General features: G+C 41.4%; 1 protein-coding gene across 1 annotated transcript in view; it reads left to right on the top strand.

The window, feature by feature from the left end:
• The window catches only part of LOC122808332 (immunoglobulin kappa light chain-like), a 128,893-nt gene that overhangs the window by 114,944 nt on the left and 1,248 nt on the right, over nucleotides 1-12,701 (top strand). The gene's annotated exons all lie outside the window — the stretch shown is intronic.

Here is a 12,701-nt window from a genome sequence, read left to right as displayed (position 1 = left end):
TTCAGGTCTTAAGTGTGTTTCTTGTTTTCCTCTCACAGGTGGTGAGGTGGAGCTGGTTCAGTACAGCAGGGTACCTGATGTCACTGAGACAGACAGTGATGATGATGATAGGTGTGTTGAGGCACAGGCAGGTTTGTTAGGGTCTGTTGTTGGGCAGCAATTGACAGTACACAAGTCTCCACCCCATCCATACACACAGTCATACTGCCTGTACATCCATCATCACCTTTGCCCTTAGCTGAGGGACAGTGTATAGTTGGCACTGGCCAGGACAGTGTGGTATCTATGGCACATGTATCAGGACACAGCAGCCATAGCCAGATGTCTGGAATGGTACCACATAGGCAGATAGCCAGGGGTTCTCGTCAGAGCACTGCTGGTCATCATGCCCCTGGAAAACGTGCCACATCTCTTTCTACCACACATATGTGCCAGACTGTCATGGAGGCACAGACATGAATGGAGCGATACACTAGACAGGGGCTATGGGCACAGGGGGCTCATTACACCTTTGTAAATGACAGTATCCATGACCTAGTAGGTGCCATACATAAATACACTGAGATCATTCATAGACGTTGGGGTGAGACATTGGATGTCCTCCACGATGTCATGTCCATGTGTCAGGACAATGCGGGATGGCTGAGGCGTCGACGTTGGATGTATGCCAGCAACATCACCAGCTGGAGGTAGCCGTGGACGTCCAGCAAGTCACAGCCACTCCCGTAGTGCCAGTACCAGCCCCAGCAATGTTTGAGGGCTGTCCATAGACCATCCTAGCAGGCCACGTGCACGTGGCTCTGGCCAGTCCCAGCAAGGACCTGGATCCAATGGAAATATGTCAACCTCTTTGGATAGTACTGAATCTGGAGTAGTATCTAATACTGTCTGTAGCATGCCTGCCAAGCACAGGTTCTGTATCCGTGGCCAGAGACGGTGATCTGTAAAGCCTGCCAGTTACAGTCTGTAGCTGTCTCACAAATCTCCATATATGGCAGCCACATGGTGGAACTGTGTACATGCAGACACACACATAAACCAGAAACCTAGGGCAAACACATACCCGCACATAACATCAACATTGGCTGATAACAGAACTCATGGCCCTCACACACACTCTCACACACACATGTTGATTGTATGGCTCAGTGTAGGCCTCTGGCAAACTAACAACACACCCTGTGCATATGATGAAACCTGTGCTTCCTCCTGTCATCTGTAACATTGATGCAGGAACAGGCTAACATGGTGCTGATGCACAGGGTGACTTTAATAAAGTATAGCAATGGCTGGATGTGTAGCATGTTGTCAGCAGTAAAGTGTAATGTTATCCTTGAAGGTGTAGCTGAACAGGCATGATACATTAAAGCTGTAATTACCAATGTTGTATTGTTTTCACCAATGTTTATTCCAATTGTGTTTTGTTTGCCCATGTGCCACTTGGCTGATGAGTGTAGTTTTGTCAGCATGCATTATATAGTGGACAGTAAGTGTGGGATGTGTGCAACACACATTTGCAGGTGTCCATTTGGGAACATGGTGGAGGTGCACTGTCTGCATGTACATGCATATTGGATACATGGGCAGGGTGACATGCCCTGTTTTGGCCAGTGTTAACACTCCATAGTTTCTATTGATGGCCAGTATGCATTGTACTACACACATTTTGGAACTTGACTACATATAAGTGTGTATGACTCTGGTTGACACTGTGCTGTGGGTGATGCTGTTGTTGCTATCTGTCATTGGTTTGCATTACTAAGGTTAACACTGTGCCAGCTGCATAATCCTTTAGTAATGCACACTGTTCACCTACAGGGTTGTATGGACCATGCTATCACAAACACAAGAAATTCTCACTTATACAGTAAAAGTGCATTAGTCTCATGGACCCCTGCCATAAACTAAATATATAATAGAAGGTGTGAAATTGTACCAAAAAAAGTGTTACATACCAAGAAGGGATAACCTCTCTAGTCAGTATCATTGGGAAAATAGAAGCCCTCATTAAACATACAAGGCAAGCTTCAAAATACAAAATGGCAAGGATTCCAAAGACAATACTAAAGCTTTCTTCAGTGTTGTTTATAATCTACAGGGGAAATCTCAGATCGGCTCACAGTTAATGTAAATGGTCACAAAGTACACTTATCTGACTGACATTACCAGTTTCTTATGCTCCACAAAAGAAGGAAATCCACGAACTAGCAAAAAAGTAATAAAGACTTTTTAATCCATAAAGCACTTTTCATCTAGCTAAATAGCTGGACTACTTCAGATACAATTAAAATGTTCAAAACACAATATATAACATACATATCAATCAGCTGATCCACCCTACTTAATGAAAACAGCTGATCGAAACCAACCAATACATATACATACCCTCACAGCCTAAACCAAAATGCCTAAAACACACATACCATAAGTTATAACTACTTATAATTAAATTAATTAATTAAAACCTACTAACATATTTATTAATAGTTATTAATAATCAATCTTTATATATTTATAAATATAATAAAAAAAATTAAAAAAATGCTTAATATTCTATTCACAAAAGTGTAAAAGTCAGAAAAAGTGTGAATAAGTTTCTGACTTTAGTTATGACCATACTCAAAGACCATAAAATTCTAAAGACAAAGCATAAATGAAAGCGCTTACCTGTAGCATGCTTTAATAAAATAATCTGTTTTATTTAACACAAAATACTTTTTACATTTATGTTTTTTATTGTTTATGGCTGAAGTATTTCGCAGACAAGAATAATATGGCGTTCGAATGGTTCTATGGTCACCTTTTTGGCTGTTTATTTAAGTATTTGCAGTTTATTCACATTCATAAGCCGAGAGGTGTTTACTCTGTTGTGCGATGCTATTTGCCTGTTTTTAATTTAAAATCTGTAATTAAATCAGCTATATTAGTTTTTACTGTGGGGACAAAAGTATGTCCTTTTGCTAACAAATCAGCCAGCACCAAATCCAGTTTAAAATCAGAATAATTAAAAATGTTAAAGTCACCTTGCGCGTTACACACTACTATGTGTTTTAATCTATTTAGTTCTGAAGACTGACTTTCCAGTCCTTCACTCCCTATTGTTTCAGGTGTGAACTGTAGTAAAATTTCGGAGGTCCCTGCCTCAGGTTGTAACCCGAGGCAGGATACCGAAAATTTACTCCGTTATTACAACCATGTTGCTTGCTCTCAAAGTTAATCTTCCTTCTATAAGCTCCTCCACTGTTAGTGTTATTGTTGTTAATATTATTTTTAAAAACACAACTCTTCTTTTTTGTGGATACATATGTCTAACCTTCTTCACTCTGATCTGGTCCTTGAGCAGGCGAAGGCGCCTGATTCACACCTACTGCTGCGGTAACTTCCTGAATGCTAAAGTTTGTTTGTGTGCCGGATTGTGACAATGGTGGAGCAGGGTAGGCAAAACCTTTTGCATACGCTTCACTATCCCAGTTTCATTTTTTTAAGTTTTGTACTCTTTAGCTTCTCTATGTGCTGGTCAATACTCATAAATGACCTTTCATAGTCATATTTGTATCTATGAAAGTCACCATACTTCTTGATTTCTTCATCTATGGCAGATGCTTCATGTAGCAAACCATCTACCATGATTTGATAATGTTTACTAATTAATCCTAAAAGTTAAATTCCATGGTTATTAAACATTTTGATCAAATCTTTATGAAAGTCTGAACCACCTATAAGGCCAGTGGGGTACTGCCAAACACAGAGACCTTTGGGTGCTATACCCTCACTGACACATTCTTTGAAATAGGCGAGCTCTAACTGAAGTTTTTTATATTTAAGCAGTTTCACATTCAACTGCTTCAATTTATCCTTGATGTTCTCTGTTCACGTGTTTTCTGCAGCCAGATCACCCAAAGTTGTACTAGTAGACCTTTTTGGCCAATTTAAATAACTTAGAATACAAGGATGATTTTAATTTCCTTACAACTGATGTGAGGGATTTATATTCTTCCATCCAACACAGTGAAGGTATAGAATGGGTTGGCGTACTGCTACACAGGATGGGGGCCCCCAAAGTGAAGTAAAATTAATAGAAGAACTGTTGGACATTGTCTTGTCGAACAACTTTATTACTTTTAATAATAGATATTTTTTTGCAAAAGATAGGGGTTGCTATGGTCTCCCCCTGTGGTAGCAGTTTTGCCAAACTAGTTAGGGCATTTTGGGAACAGGAACACATTTTTGGAGTAACTCATATTATGGAAAAGATTAATTTCTACACTTGTTTCCTGGACGACATATTTATTTTATTTAAAGGAAATGAAAATGAAGCTTTATCTTTGGTTACTCAGTTGAACAATACTACTGACTTTTTAAAATTCACTCAGTGTTTTAATAAAGACAGAATATCCTACCTTGATGTAGATCTAAGAAAGGATAAAACAAATAAATGCTTGAAAGCTAGTATATTTAGAAAGGAAACTTATTCCAATACATTCCTTCATTATAGTAGCTGCCATCCATAATTTCAAAAACGTTCCGTAGTAAAAGGGCAAATAGTAAGTGTGGCCCGAATGGTCTCAGATGAACAGGACTTTTTTGAGGAATGTGACAAATTAGTAGGAATGTTTAAAAAGACAGGCTACCCGGATGTATTATTGGATGAAATAAGTCAGGAGGTAATAAGAAAGAGGATTTTAGGTATTTATAGACCTATTTTAGTCCCTAAATCCTCTAATACAGTGTTAGATAGTTTTATTGACCAAGAAGGCACTTTATTAGATGAGTTACTTAGTAAGCCCGTGGACCCATGTAGTTTTATTCTTATATTTTATATGGATAGTTATGAATTTGTAAATATAGTACGAAAGAATTGGGAATTTATCAAAACAGATCTATCTATTGTTAATGAACTACATGATTTTCCTAAGGTAGTGTTTAAGAAAGGTAGGGCTTTGAAGAATTTGTTAGAAGCAAATAAACCTATCAACTTCAGTACAAAACATGGGGGTATGTACAAATGTCATATGTGCCCATACTGTAGATACATGGAGGTAGGGACAAACTTCTTTATTAGAGGGGTTAGATATACCACTAAACATAGGTTTGATTGCAACACAAAAGGAGTAGTTTATCTTGTTAAGTGTTATAGCTGCCCTGCCTTCTATATCGGAAAGACTGATAGAAGGTTGAGGGACAGATTATATGAACATTTGTATAGCATTTGAAATAATAAATTAAATAATACTTTAGCTAGACACACTCCACTCTTTTTCTAATCATGGTTTTATGTTTACAGCCATAGAATCTGTCATTTTGGATTCTAGAGGTGGCATAGTATTATTGTTACTTGAAAAAAATGGAACTGTTTTGGCAGTTATGTACGTTTGCATGTCATCATCCAGGCATTATTGAAATGTATTATATAAAATGTATTTTAAAACTGAAAAGTCTTTTAAGATAATTATGGTCATGTATTTTAGACTAGTTTTGTTAAAAATTTCTTAGGGCAGAAATATTTATTAGTTTATTATTTTATAAGTACACACTAAATGAATTTTGTATCATATGTATATTTTTTATCAAGTAGAGTTGTCCCAGTAGGAGGGATGTATGAGTTTTGTATCACTAGTTTAATTGTTTTAGTTTCTTTAGAATTTGATGGTCTTTGAGTATGGACATAACTAAAGTCAGAAACTTATTCACAGTTTTTCTGACATTTATACTTTTGTGTATAGAATATTAAGTATTTTTTTAATTTATTATATTTATAAATATATAAATATATAAATAATGATTATTAATAACTATTAATAAATATGTTTGTAGGTTTTAATTAATTAATTAATTAATTAATTAATTAGAAGCAGTTATAACTTATGGTATGTGTGTTTTAGGCATTTTGGTTTAGGCTGTGAGGGTATGTATATGTATTGGATGGTTTCGATCAGCTGTTTTAATTAAGTAGGGTGGATTAGCAGATTGATGTTTATTTTATATATTGGGCCGGATTCACGAAGACTTGCACGGAGTCTAAGAGTAGTGTAAGCCGGCAGACAGCCAATATGTCTGCTGAGCGATCCAGCAACAGCCAGCAGGGGCGTGCATGAGAGCTCCTAAAACTACTCTTGCATGGACAGTGTTATGCTATGCAAATTACCTAATTTGCTGCTGAAAGTTATGCAAATGAGGTAAATTTGCGATCCAGGAAACACTAACCTGTCTGAGTAAGAGTAGAGATATCTGCAGAAATGTACTCCATTGGTAACGGAGTACTGTTCTGGAAATAGCAAAACGGAGGTATGACAGCTGCAAATAAAGGATGCATCCAGTTGAGGAAGGATGCCAATGGCCAAACATAAGGCCATTGGCATTTTTATCGTTTTAAAATTAATAAAAATCAAAATTGTTTTTCCCCGATCTCTGATGTTTAAGCATAGCGCAGCGCAAACGTGTGGCGCTTTAAAAACCAGAAAATAAATAAAAAATAGCCACAAATAGGCATTCTTATTAAAAATATTATTTTGCCATGCAGGTGAATGGCAGGCTGAAGACAACATGGCTACTGAGTAGTGGTTGCTAAGGGGGGAAGCTCAGTTTGAGAGATGTAACCAAGCATTAGTAGGCAATCCTCTGCAAATGAGGATAAGGATAGTGAATCCCAATTTTCCCTGGCATTTGAGCCATGTCCCTAGAGTGTAAGTGTAGGAGTAGGGGAGTAGTAGAGTAGAAGATAGTTGACATCATGAGAGGGTATGTATGAAAGACTGTAAGCTTATTGGAGCAGAGTGGCTTGTGTTTGCTGTGAGTTACTTAGGATTGGAAGAAGTGTGTCTACAGCTGTCCTAGCTGAAACCCAGAAACCGAAGGTGTACACCGTGGATATCGCTGAAATTTCTTGCAAACGTGCTTACACTGTGTGCGCGCGTGTGAGCACCTGTAAACCTGTCTAAGCCTGTGTGCGTGCGTGTGCACCCGTCTAAGCCTGTGTAAGCCTGTCTAAACCTGTGTGCGCGCGTATGCACCGCCTAGGCCTGTGTAAGCCTGTGTAAGCCTGTGTGCGCGGGTGTGCACGTGTTTGCTCTTGTTTGCCCAGCACTGCCCCCTGTGGAAACAGAAAGGGAAAAGGAAGGAAAAGAAGTAGTAGGAAGTTAACCAAGGTGAACTAGCAGAGCTGCCAGGTGAAATAAATCAGAATCAGCCAATTACACAGGCAGTACACTAGCCCAGCCCAGCCCAGCCCAGCACTTAAAACTCTGCAAATGACGTTCCCCCATGTTTTTCTCAGAAACACTGCAACACTGCAGTATACAAAGAGAGTGAAAACTTAAAAAGCTTAACTCAGACAAAAAATGTTAGGGGCTGCCATTGCTATTATAAGGCAACATGTGCAAGATGCTGAGTTTGGTGCCATTGCGAATGCTGCTGAGCAACCCACAGTGAGAAGACGGAGAAGAGTATACAGGCCCAGAGTAACCTACCAGGGGCTACATGAGCTGGAGATAGTGGAGCGCTATAGAGTGGACAGAGACCTCCTGCAGCAAATTGTTGAGCTGTGCAGGCCACGCCTCACACACAGAACCAATAGAGGGGAACCCATCCCAGTGGAAACCAAGGTATGTGTTGGCCTAAGAATACTAGCAAAAGGTACCTTCCAGAGACCAACTGGTGATATGATGGGGATTTCACAGGCATCAGCATCCAGGGTACTGCACCAGTTCCTGAATGCCATGTCAGCACATGTCGGTGATCATGTATATTTCCCCAATTCCCGTGAGGCATTGGCCAGCAATATGCATCTCTTCCAGCAAAGAGCGGAATACCCTGAGGTAATGGATGCAATTGACTGCACACACATACACATCAAAGCACCAGCTGGTGAGCGGGGTAGGGCCTACATCAACCACAAGGGCTTCCCTTCCATCAACTTCCAGGTCATGTGCGATGCCCAAGGCATAATACTTAATGTGTGTGCTGGCTGCCCTGGACGCTACCACGATTCCCATATCTGGCATCTGATGCAGCAGTACCAGACATTTGCCAATGGGGACATCCCTGACAGTCACCTAGTGGGGGATGCTGGATACGCACTGGAGCCGTGGCTGATGACACCCATCAGAAATGCGCACACACCTGAACAAGAACTCCATAATGAGGCACATACACAAACACGAAATGTAATCGAGCGTGTGTTTGGGATGCTCAAGTCACAGTTCTGGTGCCTGGACACATCTGGTGGAGCCTTGCAGTACTCACCAACTACATGTACCCAAAATTGTCATGGTATGTGCCATGCTACACAATATGATCCTGTGAAAACAGCTGCAGCAGGAACAGCATGGGGCAGGGCCAAACAGCCCCCCACCATTGTCAAGGCCTGCACAGGCATAGCGTGACTCGGAGGAGGAACAACCTGAGCCTGGCCCAGTAGGCAGAAGGAGGCGTGCCCAATATGCCTTGGCCTTAGCAAAGAGGCAATGCATAACACATACACTGGCTCAGTAGGAACCCTGGAAATGATATCTCTCTCTGACTCACACATAAAATAATAGGGATGCCTAACTTGAAACTACCTGTTTTCAAACATGTATAGGGAGTGTACTATGTGCATCCAACATAGGCAGCCCTGCAGCACCACCTGAGGCATGATTGCCATGTTTTAAGCAATATAAAGCAGTGCTAAGCAGCTTTTACCACTATTTAGTATATGTAAACAAAATTGCCCGCGCTAACTAGCACAACATCGGGCAATGTTGAGCAATGTTGTGCAAGGTCTGGCAAAGTCGGGCAAAATTGAGCAAAGTCAGGCAAACATGCTCATATTTGCTTTACTGTTCCTTAAGTAGTCTGGTCTGCCCAGCATGAAAATAAAAAGCAGTGATAGGGCTCGAACCCAGGATATTGTGTACTATAGTCACAGTACTGAACCACTAAGCCATGACAGCATTTCACTGGCACAGACACAGCAGGACAATTGTACACTAATGCAAACACAAAGAAATGCTGTATCATGCCCCTAAAGAGGCATATGGGTAACCACCCCCACAGGCCTATGCAGACAGAGAACAGCAGGCCAGGTGGTGTGATGTGGGTTGGGTAGGCTATGAAGTCACAATCTAATATACGTGACATTGGACACTAAGATCTGTAGTACAGTAGTATGCCTCAGGCCAGTACAATAGGCAACAGTACAGACTGAAATGGTGCACCTTACATAGCAGTGCAGGCCTAGTAAATGTGCATAAGTTTCAGGTGAACCCCTCATCCTATGTGCATCCACAGTAACAATCAGGTGTGCCCTGGGTAGAAATGTACAAAGAATAGCTGTCCCCCCTGTATGTAGAAATGTTGATAAGTCTATGCAAAGTGTCTCATGGAAGCCCTGCAGGCACAGCATGATCCCTGTTGATTTATGACATAAAGGTGAGCACTGCTGTAAAAATACAACTTGATTTTCCACACACATATAGTATAAATGTCTATACTGGGCGTGCTCACACACTTCAACAAATGTAGTGGATTTCATTCAGCATCACACTGAAAGGTCATACTGGGCATGTTCACACACAAATAAATTAAGCAAATGTCAGGCAACAACATACTGAAAGGTCATACTGGGCATGCTCACACATTTAGGCTAAATATGGAGGTAATAATAAGGGATCTATGGACAAATGTGGATAGTCATCTCTACTTCCAGAAACACATTCACAAAGTGGTCAGAAAATCATACTATGTTTTCCCACAAACTGCCAAGGTCTTAGCATGTAGGTCAAAGGAGTTCCCTCTACTCATCAGTCATCAAACCCATCAGAGAGTACCACAACACACTTGCGATGAATCTGACTAGGCACCTTCAGCAGCTGGAAAGACCACTGAAGTACCTCAACAAGAGGATTAATGGCCACAAACAGTTGCCCCATGCAACAAGACTGAATTTAACTCAATCTGTACTCTGTTGCATACTGTCTACTCAAGAGATCTTTGCCCAACAGACAGGTCCATGTCATGGCAACACTCAAATCTGCTCTGAGTTGCAGCTCAATGGCAATAAATATACAGACCCAACTGATATTGCCAACATCCTGGAAGATAGGATCAGTGTTAACTTTACCCCCCTCTCACCCATGAAAGAGCGCATCTCTATAATGGAAGACTGCAAAGTTGCTGTCATCACGGCTGCGCAGGTAAAAAACATTCTACAAGCCAGTATCACAGCAGCCATGGGACCAAATAACTTCCCAGGCTGTGTTCTACACAAACTACAGAATGAACAGGCCCACACCGACATACCATGTTCAGTCATAGCCTCTCCTCAGGCTTTGTGTCTGCTGAATGGTGCACTGCGATGGTTATCCCACTACACAACGGTGGAGACACCACGGACCCCAGGAACTAACACCCCATTAGCCCGATGAGCCTGCCATTCAAGGCCATGGAATGTATCATCATACAACTTATAAAACAATGCATTGGTAATCCACAAACCCTGGACCACAACCATGTTGGGTTTGTAAAATGCAGATCATGTCTCCTAAACCTGATAGATGACACTGAAGCAGTCACCAGAACCGTAGACAAGGGTAAGGTGGTTTGCACAGCTTATGTAGATCTTGCCACAACTTACAACACCACCCCATACTCTGGAAATATAGATAAACCCACTAAACTAGGTATAAATTGCTATGTCACAAGATGGGTTGCCAACTGGCTTACCGATAGAACACACACTGTGAAAGTAGCAGATTCCAAGTATGACTTTGGACCAGTGACGAGTGCAGTACCACAGGGTCCAGTCCTGGGTCTTGTCCTGTTTTGTATCTACTTCCCTGAAGTAAACTTTAACATGGAAGGTCTGTGGCTAATGAAGTTTCCAGATGACTGCAAACTAGGAGCCATAATTGTAAATACTAAAGATGTGGACATCCTACAAAAGGCCCTCACTGAAACAGATGGCTGTTGTCAAAGCCATGAGCTCAAGCTCAATGCCAAAAAGTGCATTGTCATCCCCTTTGTTAAAAACTCTGTAGCCATAAACTACAACATAGGCGGTAGTATACTTAACACTGAAAGTGTGACAAGACACCTTGGGTCACAGGTGGACAGTGGATACACCTGTGATAATCACATCCCTACAGTAGTCAGAAAATCCTCCTATGTGGCACACCTCATCACAAAAGGTGTCACATGCAGAATAGAAGAGGACATTGTTCCCCTCTACTCATCACTCACTAGAACCATAATAGAGTACAACACCCCTTTTGCTATGTACCTCACAAGAAAACTACAACAACTGGAAAGCCTGCAGCAATACCTCACAAAGAGCATTAGTGACCTGAAATACATGCCATACACAGACCATCTCAAAATGCACCAGCCGTACTCCCTCGCATATCGCCTACACAGAGGTGATCTCTGCCTAACATACAAAGCTATGTCAAACACAGAGCTGTTGGACATGCTCCAAGTAAAACACTCACAATCCCTCTGATCTTCGGACCCAAAACCATGAGCAAAATACAAAAGGAAGGGGTGTATCCATTTACCTTATGGATACCCAGACCTTCAGGTTAGTGGCACAGCATGAGGCCTTGGAGACCATGCAAGTGCAACTAACATTGGGCAAAGCTGCTTATCAGATAGTAGCCTGCTACAGATCACCTACCTTGTCACAGGAACCTCATTCAGTATTCCTAAGAACACTGGAAAATATAAAGGTATTATCAAACACCATTATATGAGGAGATTACAACTACCCAAACACTGACTGGGAGAATTACTCGTGTACAATGTCCTTTGCCCAATGTTTCCTAGAGTTTAAAAACTCTAACACCCTGGAACAGCTGGTCACCATGCCCACTAGAGGTGACTGGACCTGATCATCACCAACATGGGGTACCAGTGTTCCACAACAGAGATAAACCCCTTGCTGGTAATATCAGATCATAAAGTAATCACACTGGACATCCACCCCCCCCCAGTCAATGAAACCACTGTGAAGACATTTTCAAAAGCAAACTGCACACTTCCCAAGACCAAAGTGGAAAGTTCCAAAGCCCCCTTGCTATAGCATAATGCTATACAATCTGCCGAACCATTTACAAGTGCATCCTATGAGCAGCTACAGGGATGCATGGATCGAGACATCCCAAATAAAACCAAGATGCACATGATAGAGCAAACTTCACAAAAGGAATGGCATCACTGATCATTATTAGGAAGAAACAATGATCGCTCATAAAATAATCCAAGGTCAGTTTCTAAAGACAAATTGCCAAGGAATGTAAGAATAACAACCACAAAGCCTTTGTTAGCTATACCAAACATGTAGGTGGCAACTTCCAAATATGCTGTCAGCTACTGAAAAATGGCAAAAAATACACTGAACCAACTTACATTGCCCACATCCTGGGGGACAAGTTCAGCGCAAACTCCCCCCATCACGCCCAAATAGGCCTGTGTCCATCCCAGAAGAATGCAGAGCCCCAGACTTCATAGACATGCAGGTAAAGACAGCCCTCTCCAAAGCTAAGAACACAGCATCAATGTGACTGGATGGTGTCCCAGGCTGTGTCTTATACCAGCCCCAAAAGGAACTACACCCTCACCTACATTCACTGTCCAGACTCAATCGTACCACAGGCTATGTACCCAAAGAATGGCATACACCAACAGTCATCCAGCTCCACAAAGGGGGTGCCACAACAGAACCTGGA

The sequence above is a fragment of the Protopterus annectens genome, chromosome 8.part0, assembly GCF_019279795.1.
Source record: "Protopterus annectens isolate FY-2018-M chromosome 8.part0, PAN1.0, whole genome shotgun sequence".
NCBI classification, from domain to species: Eukaryota; Metazoa; Chordata; order Ceratodontiformes; family Protopteridae; genus Protopterus; species Protopterus annectens.
The sequence above is the reverse complement of the archived record's forward strand: the minus strand, read 5'-3'. Positions and strand labels throughout refer to the sequence as shown.